The sequence below is a fragment of the Lissotriton vulgaris genome, chromosome 5 (assembly GCF_964263255.1).
Source record: "Lissotriton vulgaris chromosome 5, aLisVul1.2, whole genome shotgun sequence".
NCBI classification, from domain to species: domain Eukaryota; kingdom Metazoa; phylum Chordata; class Amphibia; order Caudata; family Salamandridae; genus Lissotriton; species Lissotriton vulgaris.
Genome location: NC_141693.1, coordinates 2,018,214,235 through 2,018,236,353, shown reverse-complemented (window position 1 = coordinate 2,018,236,353; position 22,119 = coordinate 2,018,214,235). Strand labels below are relative to the sequence as shown.

At 49.7% G+C, this 22,119-nt stretch overlaps 1 pseudogene; it reads right to left on the bottom strand.

Moving 5' to 3' along the window:
* Positions 1 to 13,174: 13,174 nt before the first annotated feature.
* The window catches only part of LOC147718030 (uncharacterized), a 38,351-nt pseudogene continuing 29,406 nt past the window's right edge, over positions 13,175 to 22,119 (bottom strand).

Genomic DNA, 22,119 nt, shown 5'->3' with positions numbered 1-22,119 from the left:
AAATTGTTCCCAAAAACGTAGATACAATAGTAAGAATAATAAAATTATAATATTAATGCCATTTGTAGTAACATTTGTGAAGAAATAAGTTGTTTAGCACTTACTGACACAGAAAGTTCTTATCCGATTTCTCGGAACGAAAACAGTAACATCCAGTGTCAAGGAAACAAACAAAATGGCTGACAACGTGAGCGCGTGACATAGGACGTAGCGTATCTACATGGATGACTTCGTAGAGGTAATACTACGTCAAGACGCTTCAAACGATCGGAAGAAAGAACGCCACAACACTCCGGTATGATGTTCCTTTTAAAGGAAAACGAAATGTAGAACGGATGTTAAAAATGAAAAAATGTGGCTTTTAATGGACGCATCATAATGCGAAAGCGAGAGAAAAAAAATACAACAAGATTCTGGGTCTTTGCAGTTAAAAACTAAATAGGATATTTCTCACAATTTTCTTCCTAAACATGAAAATACTGCCGCGGGTGCGATCAGGGCACAAGAAATAACAACAGCCGCTGGTACGATCAAAAGTACATTGAAATAGATAAATATAACATACCAGGAAATCTTCAAAATTTCTTGAAAATGTAGGTTTCCTTTTTCAAATACCACTCTTACTCCGTGCTGCAGAGTGGTCTAAATCGTCGCCAATTTTATTAAAATTATTCAATGAAGCATGAAGTATGGAAGTTGAATTTAATGCAGCACGGGAATACAGGTCCAAACAGTGCAGTGGCAAAACTTCAACTGTCTACATTAACACTATGCTAATCCTAACTAACTCCACTGGAATGTGGCACTTATTTAAGAAATAACATGTCTCATGCCATGGCTCACGCAGGAGCTCATGCAGATGCATGCGAACAGGTCTGATACTTAAAGGAAAACACACCATAAATAAATGAGAATGTAACAAAACCTCTTTGAGGTGGATCTTAAGTGAGAGATAACCTGTGTAGGCATTGGTATCTAGTTAAGCAGGATCCGATATTGCAAGGGATGGTGTCACGAAGACCTATGGTGACATTCAATAAAGCCAAGTCTATGAGGAACGGCCTGTTTAATACCAATCCGGAAGCCCAAAGAGGGGGAGGGTGTCTTAAAGCGAGCCCCGGCTTCCACAGATGCTTTAAACGTAAGGCATGTACATTTGGTAAAAAATTAGCAACAAGTCATATCACCACTGATAAGTAGTCCGTTTAAAATAAGATGTCCTCTCAATTGCAAAAGTGATTTTGTGGTTTATTAGGTCTCGCGTGGCGTACTACGCACATGCGCAGTCGAGCTCGCGAGATTTTATGTTTTAGGGTGAGTTTCTCTAGCAAGGGTTAAGCCCCACCCCTCTTCTCCATTGGCTGGCCTCCTAAACGGTGGCCAGCCATTGGAGAAGAGGTCACCATGACGTATTTCTTTCTCTTTAAGCCCCGTCCTTTTCAGACTGGCTGACTTGACTTCCTACTGGAGTAAAAGCTTTCTTATCTTCTTTATGGGGCCAACAGATGGCCCCATAAAGAAGATAAGAAAGCTTTTACGCCAGCAGGAAGTCAAGAGAGAAAACTGTGTACGTCATGGCGTCTGTGGTACTTGTTTCACATCCCAGCCTTGTTTCCCTCCATATTGGGTTGTCATGGGGGGGGGGGTGGGGGGTGGGTGAGAGCTCAGGCAAACACGATGGGCCAGGACGTGGGCTCTTTTCGACCTGAAGCCAGTGCTGCCTCTGGTGTGTGGGGCTTGGTGCTTCCTCCGGTGGACCCCCGCCCTCGCCGCCGGATTTGATTGCCGGCCCACTGGGCTCTGCTGGGCAGCTGGTTTCGGGTTTCATGTGCTTGTGTTTACAAACCTGGCGGCCGAGCAGCTGCAGTTTCACAACAATAGCTCTCACTGCGCAGGAGCCCAACGACCATCAGAGGTGGCACCCAGCGAACAGAGAGGAGGGCACCTCAGCAGCGACTGTCCCCAGCAGAGCGGGAGAGAGACGAGGAGGGGCACGGACACTGCGGGCACCGTCCTCTCTGCTGACACAGTCACCGGACGGGGGGCAGAAGCCGACCAGTGCCCGCAAAGAGATGGGCTCCATGATCGGCAGCGTGGCCCGAGGGAAAGAGGAGGCAGAGCCCCCGGTGCTCTTCTACCCGCAGCTGGGGGACTGCGGGGAGCCCGAGATCTCCGCCTTCTACTGCTCCGTGTGCCTGGAGGTGCTGTGCCGCTGCGGACACGTGCGAGTAACTCCTGCCCTGGTGCCCCACGTGTCCTCGTGGCCTCTCTGTGCCACCTCACGCATTCGAGCCCACACCTGCCTCTGCACCCACAGTGCGACAGCTGACCACATAGAAAAGCTGGTACGCGTTCTGTATCACTCAGTTTTCCACAGCCCTCAATGCTTACTGATTACAACATCTGTCGTTCTCCCTAATCGTATTTCCTACAGTGCTTTTCTGCATTTGACCCCTTACTTTGTCTTGTTTTGAGTGCCTCTCTGATTGTAGCGATTGTTTTTTGCCCCTTCTCCACTCTTCGTTTCTCTCTCGTGATATTTCGAGTCGTGCATTCTCCCTTTTCTCCACAGCTGGCAGCAAACTTAGCCCCCTGGGATTGGCTGTTGCATTTGTGTTGAGGCCATGTGCTCACTCAGTACAGTAGCAGACTGGATCCGACACACAAGAGTTTTTTTTTACACACCGTCCCATAGGCTTTTACACCAAAAATGAAGAGACAAAACTTACTTTCTGTCACGATCTGTTTTAAAATAGTCACTTCCCAACTAAGTTAAGGCATGTGGTGCACTTTAATCCCCATGTCAAGACTGTGTCTTCTATGTGAAGGGGGAAAGTAAAACAAAGAAGGGTGGGGGTTGAGTATTCCAGCGGCAGGCACACTCGTTCCAGCGCAGTCCTAAAGCACAACGCAGTGAAGCAAGCTAGATTGGTGCACAAAGGACAACAAACGGTTTAATTGACGGTACAGCGTCACAACGTTACTTTATATTTATACAGTTTGAACATGGCTTCAAGGTGTTTGATGGCATGATAGGATATAATAACACCCATGATCTTTGTGTGTGTGTTTGGCTCTGTGTGTGTGTGGCTCTGTGTGTGTGTGTGTGTGGCTGGCTCTGTGTGTGTGGCTCTATGTGTGTGGCTCTGTGTGTGTGTGGCTCTGTGTGTGTGTGTGTCTCTGTGTGTGTGTGGGTGCAAATGCAATAGGTCTCGTATTTGCGAGAGATTAAGCTATTGGTATTGTAAATGACAATGCCATTTATTTATCTGTTTTCAAAACCAACACATAAAGTTTGTCATTTACAATGCCAATAGTTCTAACTTTTGCAAAGGCAAGACCGTTGCATTGTAAATGCTTGTATATTAAGATGTTCGTGTCCCAAAATGTATATTGGAAGGACAATCCACATGGTACATATCTGTATCCTTCAACATCTTTGGGCAATAAAGAATAATGACAAAAGTTATGTGGTGGCACGCTACATTAATGAAGTGCACAAAGGTAATACCAATGAATTTGTGTATTTCGCTATTGACCAAGTACAGAAATCCACAAGAGGCGGTGATCGAGAAAGAAAATTACGCCAACTTGAGTCAAAGTACATACTTTTGTTCAATACTAAGAATCCTTATGGATTAAATGTTGAGGAGGATTTGCACGCCCATTTGATGTAAATAGGTTTTTCATTGCCGTAATACTTTTTTTCTTCTGTTTTTAACTAACAGAGGAAGGAGGACGTCTTAATGCCATGTAGAAACAAGAATAATATTTTAGCATTTTGGAGTTCAATTTAGGAGATTTTTTATACACAATCAACCAGTAGCCAATAATAATACATTTTATTATGAAAAATATTATTAGAACAACAGAACAATTTGTTTATATGTACTGTAAAGTATTAGCACCTTTTGCGATATTTGCATATTAAGTGAAGGAGTACTGTGAAGCACTTTCACTTTATTTATTATATTGCGACATTTGCACATAAGTAAAACAGTAAAGTATTTTGCACTTTATTCAAACAAGATATATGTTTATCTACTTTTCTGTTCTTTTTTACAATGGTGGCATTTAGTTTAATTAATTTTAAGATATATTTAAAAGTGATGTATTTGGTTTATTGACAGAAACAAAGGTGGTATGGAGAAGAAGATACTCCTTGACATTGCTGAAACCACTTGGTTTAATTGGACTCCAATGTAAACAAAATATTTAGGGCACTAGCCCTTTATTGTATGTTTTTTGATGCAACAATGAGATTCATTTTTTATCTCTCATCTGTGTATTTATACTCTAAAAATATGTTCAAGAATTTACATTGATAAGGTTGAAATGAGAAAATTGAAATAGACATTTGGCATATGGAACCCACATAGTATGCATTTTCTATGAGACAAATCAAGGGATGATACCATAGATCGCAAGTTATTTTATCTGAAGGTGCATGCTTTTTAAATGTAAAGATAAATTAATATGGCAACAAGCGTATGGGTTCCATGGCACGATAGATGTTTATATGTTTCTGTTAGAAATGGGACCCTGGCTGGCCAAGACTCGCGTCGAGGTCAGTCAGGGATCACCATTCCTAAGGTCAGGGCAAGGGAGTTACACGCCAAGATAACCCCTACTCGCCCTCTAGGTAACGTGGCGCGAGCAGCAAGGCTAAACTTGGAGGCGATATGAGTTAAGTATTTGCGCACACACCCCAGCAACAACACCCAAGGCCCACCACAAAGGAAACTCCACACAAGGGTATATATAAAAATAGCCTTTGTATTCCAATAAACATACATTAGATAAAACACACACTTTACATTGTGCCAGAGGCACGGGCAGAATTTACAAGGGATATTTACAAGACAGGGCCACCTGGACCACTGTCAGGAATCAGCACTTTTAGAACTTAGAATACAATACTTGTAGGCCTAGAACTTAAACATAGAGCCTAACAGACAGTACCTCCCGACCTGGTTGCAGGGATAATGCGAGTGACCTCCTTAGTAAACTTGAGCGGGCGGCCCAGCGAAGCGGCACGACTCAGGGGAGAGTGGTGCGGCTCGAGGCTTGAGCGGGCCACCGGCAAGGTACAAGCGTTTCTCTGGGGCGACCAATGTGTGCGGCTCAGAAGAGGAGGGGGAGGCAGGATGCGGGCGGCCCAGCGAAGCGGCGCGGCTCAGGGTAAAGCGGCGCTGCTCAAGGCTTGGACGGGCTGCCGTGCACGAGCTGCCGAGGGGAATGAGCGAGGCACATTTCAGCGAGGCCCCAGGGGCCCAAGAGAGATCAGACAAGTCCCAGCAATTTGTCAGGGCAGGCACAATAGAGTCCACTGGTCCTGGGACTCTGGTCAGGGGGCGAGCTCAGTACCACGCCCTTGGAATAGCACTTAGAATATAACAGAAAATCACTGTAGCTCAATACAAGTAACTACTGGTAATCAGGTAAGTACTCCCTACGCAATCCTAACCACCCTAGGAACAGGTCACGCAGGGAACCAGGACCTTACTAGCACCACCTGCACTAGCAAGAACAACCAACTAAATATCAACATACATTTAGGGGTATAGACCTGGGGACAAAACACATGATGTGTCAACAACACATTCAGCGGTGTAAGGAACACATGACGCATCAACACACGTTCAGCGGTGTAAGGAACAAGGCACATGATGCATCAACAACACATTCAGAGGTGCAGAGCACAGGGTGCGCAAAACATACTACACATTGTACATTTCCTAGCACCCAAAAGCAATAGGACATAGATCATAACAACATCTAAACCTCAGTTAGCGCATAAATCACCTTTAGCGCAGAACTCACAAAGTCCAGGTTGCGCCACTTGCGCCAGAACCTAAACGTAGCAATAGCAAAATCCACATTAGTCACCAACTGTGACTTTCCCTAGGCCAACTGGCCTTGTTGGGGCTAGGACGCCCTGTGTCTCAGAGTCAGGGTCCTAAACGTGGCAGTTGCCCACAAAGTGCTGGGCAACTGGAAACACTGTTGGGCCACCACTGGAGCCTCGCAGGCTCTGGCCAGAACAATGTGGTGCAAAGAGGTGAGCCTCTCAGGGCTCTGTAGAAATAAAATGTCCCCCTGAGCCTCTCGTGGCTCTGAGAAAATGCTCCCACTCGTTGGAGCCTCTCTTAGGCTCGGGTTACAAATGTCCACTGCTACTGGGGGGCACACGGGCTCCTTGAAATAGACTTGCCCCCTCCGTGTAACCTTGCGGGCTCGGGCAACATCTGGAGCCACCTGGCTCCTGAAATAACGACCATGCCTATGGTTGGAGCCGTTGGGCTCTGCAAATAATTAGAGTGCCCCAAATGTTTTGCAGAGAGGACCGAGCCCCTCTAAACTCTGGGACTTCCGTCGGAGCAGCCCTCTGCCAAGCGGGGCTGCTCTGGGGGAGGAACCGACAGGGGGCCTTTACTTCACTTCTCCCCTCCCAGCTGGATGTACTCACCGGGCGTCCCTCCTCCGGGGCCAGCGCGGGACTCTGCCTCCGGGGCTCCCCTCACTCCTGGGAGCCCCACCACGCAACATCCGGCGGCAAGAGGGGGGGGGGCATCTTCACCCGGTCCCCCATCTCGGGACCGGGACTTGGCAGGTGGAGCCCTCAAGGCTCCGGGCTCCTCTTCTCCGGCCGGGCGCCCTGGCCAATCAGAGGACGGCGGCGGGCGGGACTTCCTTCAGCAACCCGGAAGTCCCGCCTACAGTCAGGCGCGACGCCGCCTGACTTCCTGTTTTGCCCGCGGCTGCGGCGGTGATTACACGGGGCAATGCCGGGTGGGCACCGGCTTTCATTAAATTGCACAGCGAGGTGGGCACTCGCTAGAGGTTTCAGAAAGGGCAAATAAGCGGGGTGGCACCCGCGCCGAAAATCGGCAAAATGCGGCGTGGGCAGCCACGGAAGGACAATGACAGCGCTCCCAGCGCTTGAGGGGCAAACAAAGCGCTCCCAGCGCTAGGAAAAGGCATACAGTGCTCCCAAGCGCTACAGGGGAAATCCAAAGCGCTCCCAGGTGCTAGAAGGGCAGACAAAAAGGGCTCCACAGCGCTAGAGCAAGGAACAAGCGCTCCCAGGCGCTTTAGGGGATTCCATAGTCCAGCAAAGTCCTTTAGAAGTCCAGGGGCTGGGCAGGGCCCAGGGAGGCAAGCCTTCCCCCGGGCCCCAGCAGCAGCATGCCCCTGGTCGGATTCAAGTTGAGAACAAGAACATTTTCATGGGGTCACAGCCCCTCTTTTATACACCTTTCTCTTTTGTCTGTAGGTGCAGGGTGGGGGCAGAACCAGTCGCAGCTGGTCTGTGAGCACTGTTGATGGCTCAACCACCCCTTTCATTCATCAGGCAGGCTAGGGTCATCAGTCGCACCACAGGGGGCGGAGCCAGCATTGTGTGGGGGAAACCCAGCCTCATTCAGGACACAGGCGCAGCCCCTCCCTCACATCAGCATGCTAATCTCTCCATTCACCACTGGGGCAGACCCACACAGACTACTGGAGCCTGGCATCCCAGCCAGCTCCAGCCAATCACACGCCAGCACCTTCACAGCCATGTCTAGAAGTGGCGCTTCCGCACAAGACACATACACGCTGCACATACCATTGCGCAGCATTCACTCTCACGAGTTCGCACATACCAAGCTTGACCATGCACGCCTCACGCATCAGGAACTACCAGGGACACAGACATTCCCCATGCATTCCTATGGGAGAGCAGGCCAATCTCACACACACACTCAGGGAGAGGACGCACTTTACACTGCGCCACAGTGTCAAAGTGCGCAAAGACCAGAAATCACTAGGCAAAAAGTTCAGGGGTGAACCTGCCAGAAGGGCCAAGTCCAACAGTTTCACTGTCAGACACAATGAGTTGATTGAGGCAGAAGTAATTTGTAAATACACATGATGAAAAATGATGGTAGTAATGAACATACTATTTCCCATGTAAATGCATAAGTCTGTCTTCCGTGTCCATAGCAAACTGGATCATGTGATCGCAGTACTCTGTTTTAAAAAGCATTTTGTCTTAAGCGACTGCCTGTGTGAAAAAGGCAGGTGAGCCGAAACACGTCAGAGCGAAGTTTTTCAATAAACTAAGAGACTTAATGGCAAAGCTACCCCTGTGTCGGTGGCCGATCTTGATGAAGAAATCGGAAGTGGTTTGTATATATATATATATATATATTAACTCACTTGAGGCTTGATTGGTTTGTTGGCCTGATTTTCGCTGCACTCTGTGGGGCCATTGGAGGTCTAAACCTGTTGTGTTCCGCCGACCATTGACGGAACAGGGACTGCTTTTTTCATATATATATATATATATATATATATATATCCAAGGAATCAGCGATAGATTTCCGCAGGGCGAGGCGTCCCTCCCGCTCCACAGACAGACGCAGACACGGTCCAATTTAGTGCAAATCGTTTTAATTCAGTGCAAGCACATCGTATGACGTTTCGGCTCCGAGGAGCCTTGTTCACATGACAGTGTCCAACTAGATGAGCTGTTCTTTTAAAGAGACAGCCTCTGTTGAAAAAAAGAGAAAATTGATCACATGCTTGGTTTTAAGAGTGGACATGGAAAAAATACTCACTTTTCAAAACCCGGTCTCCCAGTGTATAGCCACATTGTTATACAACGCTAGTAATATAGCTTGAATGATAAGTCAAATACCCTGGACTGTTCAATAAAACCATATCTCCGTTCATTAATTGTGGTCAAATACAAAATTATATACTTTTCAATTTTTAGTGCAAAATTTATGTCTCCTAGAAAAATATGCATATATATAGAAAAATAGAAAAAATACTATTGCAATATATTTACATATTAACATATTTACATGATATATACTATCCATCTTGAATAAGTCCTGCTAAAGTGCTTAAATGTTTTGTGCAAACTTATGCAGTAATGTACTACGATTGCTCATATGATATCAATTAAATATCCTATCATACCCTTAGTCTAGCAAGAATTATTGCAGGTTCAAAATGTATCTATAAATATGACATAGTCCTAGGGTACACCTCAAAAACTGATATTTATATTGGTTGTCTCAACTCAACTAGTCCTATTTACATGGCGATCATTCATTGGTTCTATGTAAGCAACGTTGTATTTATATCTGTCCACGTCCACTGTAAAGTGAAAAAGTGCAATGTATTAAAAACAAGAGCATATAAGACCTATCAGCTACTTAGGAATAACGACCTTTGAGCTAGATATACTGGGCCTATATGCATACTGATATCTATATTTTTAAACTTTTTAAATTTTTGCTCTTTTTAAAACTTATTTTTCTTTCTTACTTTTTTTCTAACATATAACAGTAGCAGCTCGGCTCCACAGTCTCACAATCAGTTTATAACGCAAACATTATTATGTGTAAACAGCACAAGAGACCCCTGTCCCAGCCCAGAGGTCGTCCTAATCTTACAAGATTTTTCAACCAGTTTGTTTTATACTTCAAACCATTCAATCATTGGTCGTGATTCTGTTACAGTAAGCAAGTGTACATATCCTCAGTTACATTTAACCCTGTTGGAGCCTTTGTATTCAACATGAGGATATATCTTGTCTCCAGCTTTCTTAATCTGGTTTCCCTATCCCCACCCCGTCTATTGGTATTAACGCTGTCTATCACAAAGTACGTCAGTGATTTGTTGTTGCTTTGATGTACTTCGCGATAGTGACGGGCCACAGGGTAGGTATTATCTCCATGGGATATTGCTCTAAGATGTTGGAGGACACGTTGGTGCACCGGGAGTTTTGTACTTCCAACGTACATCAGTGGGCAGGGGCATTGTAAGATATATACCGCATGGTCGGTTTTACAAGTTAATACCTGTGAGATTGGATGTACTATGTCACTTAACCCCTCTTTGTAGGTCTTGGTATTGACGCCATGGGTGCATGCTTTGCATGTTTTGCATTTATAGAAACCCCTGCCTGATTGCCACCAACTGCTGCCTCTGACTGGTTCCGGGTTTGTGTTCACTATTTGGTCCCTCAGGGACGGGGCCTTGCTATAGGTTAGAGAGACCCTAGTCGGTAAATCCTTACCAATGATAGGATCCTTTTTCACAAGGGGCCAGTACTTATTGACAATCCGATAGATGTCCCTGGATTGCCTACTGAATCCTGTTATGATTCTGAACTCATAGTCATTCTTTGTGGTCAAGTTCAGTTTTTCCCGATAGCCTCCCTCCAGTAGAGTATCCCTGGATAGAGTAGTAGACTTTGCAATAGCTTTGTCCACTATTTCAGCTGAATATCCTCTTTCAAGAAATCTTTTTTTGCTCTCATTTTGGGCCTTGCTCAACTCTACAGGGTCACTGCATCCTCTTTTCATTCTAAGCATCTCCCCATAGGGGATGCTTGCTATGAGATGCCTAGGGTGGCCGCTCACAGCATGTAAACTGCTGTTTCCAGCTGTTTTCTTTCGGTAAACCCTGGTATGTAATAGATTGTTTTTTACGTATACCTCAGTATCTAAGAAGGTTACACTATCCTGGCTGAGTGTTGCGGTAAATTTGAGATTTAGTTCATTGATGTTCACATCATTGATGAATTTTGTTGCAGACTCCTCACTGCCTCTCCAAATAATAAACAAATCATCAATGAAACGAAACCAAACAATAATGTTATTTTTCGTCTCTTCCCGGAAGGCGGTTTTGAGGACCCGCTCCTCCCACGCCCCCATGTGCAAACATGCGAAGCTCGGGGAGAAGCAGGCCCCCATTGCCACCCCCTGGATTTGACGATAAACCAACTGATTGAACATAAATATATTGTTTAACAAACAAAAATCCAACATGTCCAATAACATAACATTGTGGTCTATATACTCATCAGATCTTTTAGAGAGAAAATATTTAATTGCCTCCAATCCCTGCACATGGGAAATGCTGGTATACAGCGAGGTGACGTCTAAGGCCATGAGCCAGTCACCTTGTCTCCAATTAATTTCCCTCAACTTGATCAAAAAATCACTTGTGTCACGTATGTATGATTGCAGTTTTTGTACGTAACCCTGCAGGAAATAGTCTATGTAGATAGAAGTTCTTTCCAATAGACTACCCCTGGCAGAGATGATCGGTCTGCCAGGTGGATTCACTGGGTCCTTATGGATCTTGGGGATGAAATACATGATCGGTAGAATTGGGTTGTTGATTTTAAGATATTTATATTCATCCCCACTGATCAAATTGTTGGCTTTCGAAACAGATAATTTCTTGTGATATTCAATTTTAATAGAAGTTACTTTTTGGCTTTGGATACGTTCATAGCAATCTCTGTCATTGATCTGAGAGTAGGCCTCTTTGTCATAATTCAATTTAGTCATTAGCACTAGGTTACCCCCCTTGTCGCTTCCGCGAACCACAATGTTCTTATCCTTGCTAAGGCGGGACACCAGTGCTCTATATCCTTGGTTCAACCTGTCGAATTTCCATTTGGGTACTTTTGTCTTTAGCTCTTTTAAGTCACTTACCACATTCTCGTGGAACACATCAATGGAATCACGAGGGAGAACAGGGGTGAAGCTCGATGGTGGTTTAAATGGGGTGGCTCTTGTAATCCGATTTCCACTGTCGTCAATCTCCCTCTGGTCTGCTTTTGCAGGATTGTTTGTATAACCTACCCCCTCTGTTTCCCATAGTTCCATGATATCTCGAGTGCCTTGGCTAAACATATCCCCATGTTCATCTCCTGGGTCTGTAGTGTTCGTTGTTGATTTATCTTTTTGCTTGGTTTTAGTTGCAAAGAACTTGCGCAGTTTTAATTTCCTCACCGCTTTGTATATGTCACATCTCGTTGTTGGATAGTTGAAATTGCATTGTGGTGCAAACGATAAACCAAGTTGCAATATCTTTTCTTCCTCAGTTGATAATATTAAGGGGGTCAGATTTACAATAGTCTTGTTATTTTCAATAGTTAATTTGTCTGGTTTCCCGGGTTCTGACCCCGGCCTCTGCCTCTCTTTTTCCCTTGATAACCTCTTCTTGCTGGCCCTTGTTCTCTGGCGCCTCCTGAGGTTTGCTCGCTGTTTATATGTTTTTGTTGCGTGCTTGCCCTCAGTGTTTGCAGTCTTTGCTGGCATAAAAAAACCATCTCCTGTCCTGGGGATGGCTTAACTCTGCCAGAGCTTTGTGCTTGGTTAATGCGCTCAGTTTCTGAGCCAGAATCCGGGTCAGAGCTGAAGGTCGAATTGGTTGTATCGTTACATTCCCTTGCTTGTTTATTAGGTTTGCGCCTGGGTTGAGATTGGGCTTTGTTACCCCCTCCACGTAGGGCATCGTATTTTTTGGCAAACGTGAATATTTGACCTAGTTCGTAATCAATACGATCCCTCTGAAATTTATAGGTTTTTCTCTCAATAATTTTAGTTTCTTCCTTTTCCTCGCTTTCACCCAATTCTGCTAGTTGTTCATTAATGCCATCTATTTCAACCAACAACTTAGCGCGGTCAATGTCTGCGTATTTAATCAAAATTTGGACCTGGCGCCGAGAGGCATCCAAATTACTCTCTGCCCATTCTTTCATCAGGTCTGGGTTGGGGGCATCGTATGTGGGTGTAGTCAGAATGCGCAAACCCCGAGGGATTCGGTTTACCTCCACATACCTTTGCAGTGATTTTGACTCCCACCACTTGGACTGTTCACTTCGTGATTTCTTTTCCAGCGTCTTGATTAGGTCCCGTAGAGCGTTGCTGCTGCTGCTGTTTGCTGTCGTGCCAGGTGCCTCCCTGTTGTCCGTTGGGAGCGGAGAACTGTCGGAGAACATTGTCAATGCCAATGCCTCCCGGTCTCGGACACTGTCAGCCGACATGCTTGCCAATTCACTCGTTAATCAAACGGCGCTTCTTAGAGTCAACAAGCACAATAAATGTCCACTCTTTTAACGCCGATGCACAAACTCCTTTCCTGCTACGCCTTTATATATATATATAGTCTGGTTTTGGCTATTGCGCTATCTTCCTGTTCGAACATTTGGCCGAGGCCCACACTGGTTGTGCTGAGGGCAGTTGTGGGGTGAGATGACATTAACTTGAGACGTCCCTTTTTCGATAGTTACGGCTAAGGCCTGAGTCCTCGAAGTTTGGTCTGCAGGTGAAACAGGAATTTCCCCCTCTTTTGCCCTACTTGATGCACATCCGGGAACTCATCTCTGCTGCTTGAGCCGGTGGACCAGAACTGCTGACTGACCACCTACTGTGGGTAAAGAAAGGCCCGTTGTCCACTCAAAGACAAGCATAAACCTCTGGATGCGGAAAAGTATTTTACACATTAAAAACAATTAATTATCAATATAATATTTTAAATTAACAAAAACATAGCAATATGAATTATTGCATTTTAAAATAAATTATTAAATATAATATCTAATAAATATACTATTATGACTACAATTTATAGAAAACTACGCAAATTACTATAGTAAATATATACAAAATGTACTACTTCCACTTTACACAATGCAAAAATAATAACTAACTAAAACTTACAAATCTCCCTCCAGTATATACAACAGTAATTAAAGTGTTGGATTGCGCATAGATAGTATATACTATACCCATTCCAGCTAGTACAACAGCAAGCAAACCATTGGAGTGCAGAGGGGAATATGTACTATTCCCACTCCAATCCGTACAACAGTTGGGAAAATGTTGGATAGCAGAGGTGTAAAATGTACTCTTGCCACTCCAATGAGTGCAACAGTAGAGAAAGTGTTGGATTGCGCTTTAAGCCAAGCCAGGGCACGCTCTTTGGGCCTTTCAGCCCCCGTTCGGCTAACCACTTCACCTTTCTCAGGGATATGACAAGGGCTTAGAGTATTAGCATCATCAGTCCCTGCTGCTTACACAACAAGCCTCCCATCCCTTTCGAGAGCAGGGTCGTAGCCGAACAGACAACGACCAGACCATCAGGAACAGCACACGTCCCAATCCTCTGCCCCTCTGGCAACAACATCAAAACCTTGAGTGTGTCTTTGGCCGCACACAGCCATCCTTTAGGAGGAAACTTCTGCTACTTTTTCAGGGATTGAAGGGTGTCACATCCGACAGGTGGCCTCATCAAATTGTCCTGCCGTTCTTTTTGGACCCCCCACTCTGGCCACCTACAACAGAACAGCTTTCGGAGGGCCATCTTGTTTGCACTCCGAGGTGCAGGCTCTTTTGTGCAAAGGAACCATAAAGTGGGTACTGGCCACAGAAAAGGAAGGGACTCAGTGTTATTCCAGTTACTTCTTTTTACTGAAGAAGAATGGAGTCCTTCATCCTATTTTGGAGCTTCCTCCTCTCAATTCCTTCCTGCGAAAGGACATAAATGTGTCCACGTTGGCTCGGGCTCTATCTGACTCGGCTCCTGGAGGCTGGATAGTGGTGTTGACCCTGCACTGTGCCTATTTTCATATCCGTGTCCTGCAGGCCCACAGACGCTACTTGCCTTTCAAGGTGGCCACGAGCACTTTCAGTTTGCCTTTCTCCTTTTTGGGCTCACCAGTGCCCCATAGATGTTCACAAAGATGATGGTAGTGGTCGCTGCCAGTCTTCGGAGGTCCGGGGTACCAGTCTTCCCCAACCTCAATGACTAACTGTTTATGACAGGCTCGCCACAGTCTGACGCATACTACTTCCAGATTGCAGCGAACATCCTGCCATCCTTGGGATTCTCAATCAACCTGTTCTAGTCAGACCTGACTCCTTCGCAGTGGCTTCTGTCAGACCTGACTCCTTCACAGTGGTTCCGTCAGGCCTGACTCCTTCGCAGAGGCTCCCATCAGACCTGACTCCTTCGCAGTGGCTTCCGTCAGACCTGACTCTTTCACAGTGGCTTCCGTCAGACCTGACTCCTTCGCAGTGGCTTCTGTCAGACCTGACTCCTTCACAGTGGTTCCGTCAGGCCTGACTCCTTCGCAGAGGCTCCCATCAGACCTGACTCCTTCGCAGTGGCTTCCGTCAGACCTGACTCTTTCACAGTGGCTTCCGTCAGACCTGACTCCTTCGCAGTGGCTTCTGTCAGACCTGACTCCTTCACAGTGGTTCCGTCAGGCCTGACTCCTTCGCAGAGGCTCCCATCAGACCTGACTCCTTCGCAGTGGCTTCCGTCAGACCTGACTCTTTCACAGTGGCTTCCGTCAGACCTGACTCTGAAAGTGTCTGGGTTGTCTGGGTAGCTCACTGATCCTCAACCACCCGTGATAGCTTTGAACGCCAGAGTGAACAAACTCAGCAAGCGATGCCTAGCAAGTCAGGAACGGCAGCTACATCCGAGGTGGGGCAGGGCTTCTTCCGGCAATGAGGAGAGCCCTGGCACAATCTCTTTGTCTTTGCTGAAAATGTGTAGTGTCAACACTTTTGTGCGTTGGAATTGCTAAGAAGGCTGTCACTCAGAGACGCCTTTCGCCTAGAGTGGAGCACTGTGGGCTCTGACGCTTAACTCCTTTAGAACTGAAGTCTTCGCCTGTCCGCCCTCCACTATACTCAGTCCTCTGACTGAACCCATGCTCTTTCCTCCTGACTCACTGAATGTCACCTTATCAGCTGGAACTACGAAGACGTAAGCCTTCATTGCAAGTGCAGCCTCAAGGGCTTCAGCTGTGTAAGATGCACTCACTCAGACATTGGTTGACTGGCGGGTTTCACTAGACTGCACTATTGTACTAGTCACTTGTGGGTCTTCTATTCCTGGGCACCTCTAGACAAAGTTAAAAGCACTGCGACCCATGCTTTCTTGAAGCTTTGTGGGCACACCCTCCCTCCCTCCGCCTGCTGAGACCTGAGCAGCTACCTCACCCCTAGGGAGAGGGCCCTGTTGACTAATACTAGCACTTGACCACTAGTTATCTCTCCCACTAGTTCGTGACCACTAGTTATTTCTCCGACTAGTGCGTGACCACTAGTTATGTCTCCGACTAGTACTTGACCACTAGTTATCTCTCTCACTAGTATTTGACCACTAGTTATCTCTCTGGCTAGTGCATGACCATTAGTTATCTATCCATCTAGTACCTGACCATTAGTTATCTCTTCGACTAGTGTGCGAACACTAGTTATCCCTCTGAATAGTACATGATCACTAGTTATCTCTCCCACTAGTACGTAACCACAAGTTATCTCTCTGAATAGTGCGTGACCACTACTTATCTTTCCGACTAGTGCGTGACCACTAGTTGTCTCTCCGACTAGTACCTGACCACTGGTTATCTCTCCACTAGTACGTAACCACTAGTTATCTCTCCAACTAGTACCTGCCCACTAGTTATCTCTCCCACTAGTACGTGACGACTAGTTATCTCTCTGACTAGTACCTGACCACTAGTTATCTCTTCCACTAGTATTTGACCACTAGCTATCTCTCCGACTAGTACGTGACCACTACTTATCTCTCCGAATACTTTGTGACCAACAGTTGTCTCTCCGACTAGTACCTGACCACTAGTTATCTCTCTGATTAGTACCTGGACACTGGTTATCTCTCTGACTAGTGCATGACCACTAGTTATCTCTCCAACTAGTACATGACCATTAGTTATGTCTTCGACTAGTGTGTGTCCACTAGTTATCCCTCTGAATAGTACCTGACCACTAGTTATCTCTCCCACTAGTACGTAACCACGTTATCTTTCCGACGAGGGCGTGACCACTACTTTTCTTTCCGACTAGTGTGTGACCACTAGTTATCTCTCCGACTAGTACCTGACCATTAGTTGTCTTTTCGACTAGTGCGTGACCACTAGTTATCTCTCCCACTAGTACGTGACCACAAGTTATCTCTCCCACTAGTGCGTGACCACTACTTATCTCTCTGACTAGTGCGTGACCACTAGTTGTCTCTCCGACTAGTACCTGACCACTAGTTATCTCTCCTACAAGTACATGACAACTAGTTATCTCTCTGACTAGTACGTGACCACTAGTTATCTCTATGACAAGTACCTGACCACTAGTTATCTCTCTCACTAGTATTTGACCATTAGTTATCTCTCTTACTAGTACCTGACCACTAGTTATCTCTCTGACTAGTACCTGACCACTAGTTATCTCTTCCACTAGTATTTGACCACTAGCTATCTCTCCGACTATTACTTGACCACTACTTATCTCTCCGAATACTCTGTGACCAACAGTTGTCTCTCCGACTAGTACCTGACCACTAGTTATCTCTCTGATTAGTACCTGGCCACTAGTTATCTCTCTGACTAGTGCATGACCACTAGTTATCTCTCCAACTAGTACATGACCATTAGTTATGTCTTCGACTAGTGTGTGTCCACTAGTTATCCCTCTGAATAGTACCTGACCACTAGTTAACTCTCCCACTAGTACGTAACCACATGTTATCTTTCCGACTAGTGTGTGACCACTACTTATCTCTCCGACTAGTACCTGACCATTAGTTATCTATTCAACTAGTGTGTGACCACTAGTTATCTCTCCCACTAGTACGTGACCACAAGTTATCTCTCCGACTAGTGCGTGACCACTACTTATCTCTCTGACTAGTGCGTGACCACTAGTTGTTTCTCCGACTAGTACCTGACCACTAGTTATCTCTCCCACTAGTATTTGACCACTAGTTATCTCTCTGACTAGTACCTGACCACTAGTTAACTCTCTGACTAGTGCATGACCACTAGTTATCTCTCTGACTAGTGCCTGACCGCTAGTTATCTCCGAATAGTACCTGACCACTAGTTATCTCTCCGACTAGTGCCCGACCGCTAGTTATCTCCGACTAGTACCTGACCACTAGTTATCTCTCCGACTAGTGCGTGACCACTAGTTATCTCCGGCTAGTACCTGACCACTAGTTATCTCTCCGACTAGTGCCTGACCGCTAGTTATCTCCGACTAGTACCTGACCACTAGTTATCTCTCCGACTAGTGCGTGACCACTAGTTATCTCCGGCTAGTACCTGACCACTAGTTATCTCTCCAACTAGTACCTGCCCACTAGCTATCTCTCTGACTAGTGCATGACCACATATTATCTCTCCGACACCTTATTCGCCAGGCGCAGATTTCTAACTTCACCTCCTCCGCTGTGCCACCTCCAAGTACCCAGCTGTGTCCCTATTGGAACCTCTTGACTGGGACGTCACATCCAGAGGACGCCTGGCGCCCCACGGAAGACGAGCTGGGAGGCAGCCGCTCTGATGTAAGTACCTGCCTGTCTGTGCCCTCTGCTGATAGTGTGAGCCCGGTGTTCAGGGCGCGATTAACCAAGAAGGAGCCTCCCTCTGCCCACAGTGCGCCAATGTACAGGTCACAGGGGGGTCTGTGAGCCCCATACCGTTCGGAGTGTATATAGGGCCACTTCCCCGATGATCAAACCCTGAGGCATTCATGGGTACGACTCTCAACTTCTCCGGTCTGAATAGGCAAAAAGCCGACACCCCCACGGGCTTTCAAACACTGCCTCCTACCGACGGGGACTGGAAGAACCAGAGAGGTCCGCGGTCTAATGCAGGAAAGGCTGAATCTGCTGTTCAAGATGACCAGTGCAATATCCGGTGGCCTAGGGGGCTAGGCAACCCACCCAGCACACTCATGAGACAACGAATCTGAGGGAATTTAGCGAGGTTCTTCCCACCCTCAGATCGTGGGAGTGTCTCTCGCTTGAGTCAGGAGCCCTGCGGTCCAAGCCCCCACCCCCTCCAGGGCGGGTGATGCCAATGCTTGGATTCCAGCTGAGGGAACGGACACAGAGAGCCTCGGGGGGCCTCCTTCTGAAGACCCCATAGTAAGTCCAGATGAAAGGGGTGCGCGCCCCTCCCTTTTTAGGCCTCTGAGGCCGGAATGATCCGCCATTCGGACTCCGGTCCACCGACAATGAAGATATAGGCCGCGGCGCACACCTCGGTTATTTTGCGTAAATCACATCGTTCAGACTGATATGTGCTTGACGTGCAGTTCTTACCTCAGCGCCTAGACGCTTCTGGGCAGATATGAGCGCTATACATTATTTTAGATTGTAATGTCTGTACGCCACTGTTTTCTGATGAAATGGTGTGGGTGCCTGTAACAACATACACGCCAACACCAACTGACCAGACTCCCACATTTTGAAGGAAGAAATTAGATATATTTTAGCGGCTCCCGCCCAAGATTGCCTCTTTAATGATATCAGCCAATGGGGAAACGGCATTCCCCCGCCCTTTATTTTAAAATCTCCCACTTGTCAGCTGTAAAATGTTGGCCTGTCTGAGACATGAAATAAAGGCTGCAACTCCTCAGCCCGGTGTGCTGCACACGAGCACCGGTGCCGAGGAACACCGGACGGGGCCTCACTGCACACCCGGGCTCTCTCCGTGCCTTTTGTATGACATCTGGTTACTACAGTGCTCCGAAGTGGCTGCAAGGCGCCGTTGGCGCTTTGTAACACACGTGCACCAGTGCCGTGGAATACCGGACGGGGCCTCACTGCACACCCGGGCTCTCTCCGTGCCTTTTGTATGTGATGTCGTTCCTATAGTGCTCCGAAGTGGCCGTAAGGTGCCCACGCGCATACCTTGGCTCTCTCCGTGCCTTTTGTGGGGGATCTGGTTCCTATAGTGCTCCGAGGAGGCTGCGAGGCGCCGTTGGCGCTTTGTAAATCTCCTTAGAAAGCCATAAATCCCCCGCAGCCCCCAGGGGGACAGATGCCGCCCCCGCTGCTTCCAGTAAAGCTTCTATTTATACCGCGGCGGCGGCGGCGGCGCTGTCCCCACGCCCCGCGGCGCCCAGAAGCCGCCTTTGAAGCCGCGGCGCTAATCCCGTAACCGCGATAGTGTTGCAGAAATCCCCTCAGCCCCCGGAAGCCGGAGAGGCTGGGAGGGAGGGAGGGAGGGGGGCCTCAGCATCCTGCCCCCCCCCCCACCACCGAGGAGGCCTCTGCATCCTGCCCCCCCCAGCACCGAGGAGCTCTGCATCCTGCCCCCCCCCCCAGCACCGAGGAGGCCCCTGCATCCTGCCCCCCCCCAGTACCGAGGAGGCCACTGCATCCTGCCCCCCCCCCAGCACCGAGGAGGCCCCTGCATCCTGCCCCCCCCCACTGAGGAGGCCTCTGCATCCTGCCCCCCCCCCAGCACCGAGGAGGCCTCTGCATCCTGCCCCCCCCCCAGCACCGAGGAGGCCTCTGCATCCTGCCCCCCCCCAGTACCGAGGAGGCCTCTTCATCCTGCCCCCCCCGCACCGAGGAGGCCTCTGCATCCTGCCCCCCCCAGCACCGAGGAGCTCTGCATCCTTCTCCCCCCCCAGCACCGAGGAGGCCTCTGCATCCTGCCCCCCCCCCAGCACCGAGGAGGCCTCTGCATCCTGCCCCCCCCCCAGCACCGAGGAGGCCTCTGCATCCCGCCCCCCCCCAGCACCGAGGAGGCCTCTGCATCCTGCCCCCCCCCCCAGCACCGAGGAGGCCTCTGCATCCTGCCCCCCCAGCACTGAGGAGGCCTCTGCATCCTACCCCCCCCCCCCCCCCACCGAGGAGGCCTCTGCATCCTGCCCCCCCAGCACCGAGGAGGCCTCTGCATCCTGCCCCCCCCCAGCACCGAGGAGGCCTCAGCATCCTGCCCCCCCCCAGCACCGAGGAGGCCTCTGCATCCTACCCCCCCCCACCGAGGAGGCCTCAGCATCCTGCCCCCCCCTCAGCACCGAGGAGGCCTCTGCATCCTACCCCCCCCCACACCGAGGAGGCCTCAGCATCCTACCCCCCCCCCACACCGAGGAGGCCTCTACATCCTACCCCCCCCCCACACCGAGGAGGCCTCAGCATCCTGCCCCCCCCCAGCACCGAGGAGACCTCTGCATCCTGCCCCCCCCCCCAGCACCGAGGAGACCTCTACATCCTACCCCCCCCCCACACCGAGGAGGCCTCTACATCCTACCCCCCCCCACACCGAGGAGGCCTCTACATCCTACCCCCCCCCCACACCGAGGAGGCCTCAGCATCCTGCCCCCCCCCAGCACCGAGGAGGCCTCTGCATCCTGCCCCCTCCCCCCCCACCGAGGAGGCCTCTGCATCCTGCCCCCCCAGCACCGAGGAGGCCTCTGCATCCTGCCCCCCCCCCAGCACCGAGGAGGCCCCTGCATCCTGCCCCCTCCCCCCCCACCGAGGAGGCCTCTGCATCCTGCCCCCCCCCAGCACCGAGGAGGCCTCTGCATCCTGCCCCCCCCCAGCACCGAGGAGGCCTCTGCATCCTGCCCCCCCCCCAGCACCGAGGAGGCCTCTGCATCCTGCCCCCCCCCCAGCACCGAGGAGGCCTCTGCATCCTGCCCCCCCCCAGCACCGAGGAGGCCTCTGCATCCTGCCCCCCCCCCAGCACCGAGGAGGCCTCTGCATCCTGCCCCCCCCCCAGCACCGAGGAGGCCTCTGCATCCTGCCCCCCCCCAGCACCGAGGAGGCCTCTGCATCCTGCCCCCCCCCCAGCACCGAGGAGGCCTCTGCATCCTGCCCCCTCCCCCCCCACCGAGGAGGCCTCTGCATCCTGCCCCCCCCCCCCACCGAGGAGGCCTCTGCATCCTGCCCCCCCCAGCACCGAGGAGGCCTCTGCATCCTGCCCCCCCCAGCACCGAGGAGGCCTCAGCATCCTGCCCCCCCCCACCGAGGAGGCCTCAGCATCCTGCCCCCCCCTCAGCACCGAGGAGGCCTCTGCATCCTGCCCCCCCCCCCCACCGAGGAGGCCTCTGCATCCTGCCCCCCCCAGCACCGAGGAGGCCTCAGCATCCTGCCCCCCCAGCACCGAGGAGGCCCCTGCATCCTGCCCCCCCCAGCACCGAGGAGGCCCCTGCATCCTGCCCCCCCCAGCACCGAGGAGGCCTCTGCATCCTACCCCCCCCCACCGAGGAGGCCTCAGCATCCTGCCCCCCCCCCAGCACCGAGGAGGCCTCTGCATCCTCTCCCCCCCCAGCACCGAGGAGGCCTCTGCATCCTGCCCCCCCCCGCACCGAGGAGGCCTCTGCATCCTGCCCCCCCGCACCGAGGAGGCCTCTGCATCCTGCCCCCCCAGCACCGAGGAGGCCTCAGCATCCTGCCCCTCCCCCCCCCCCAGCACCGAGGAGGCCTCAGCATCCTTCTCCCCCCCCCCAGCACCGAGGAGACCTCTGCATCCTGCCCCCCCCCCCAGCA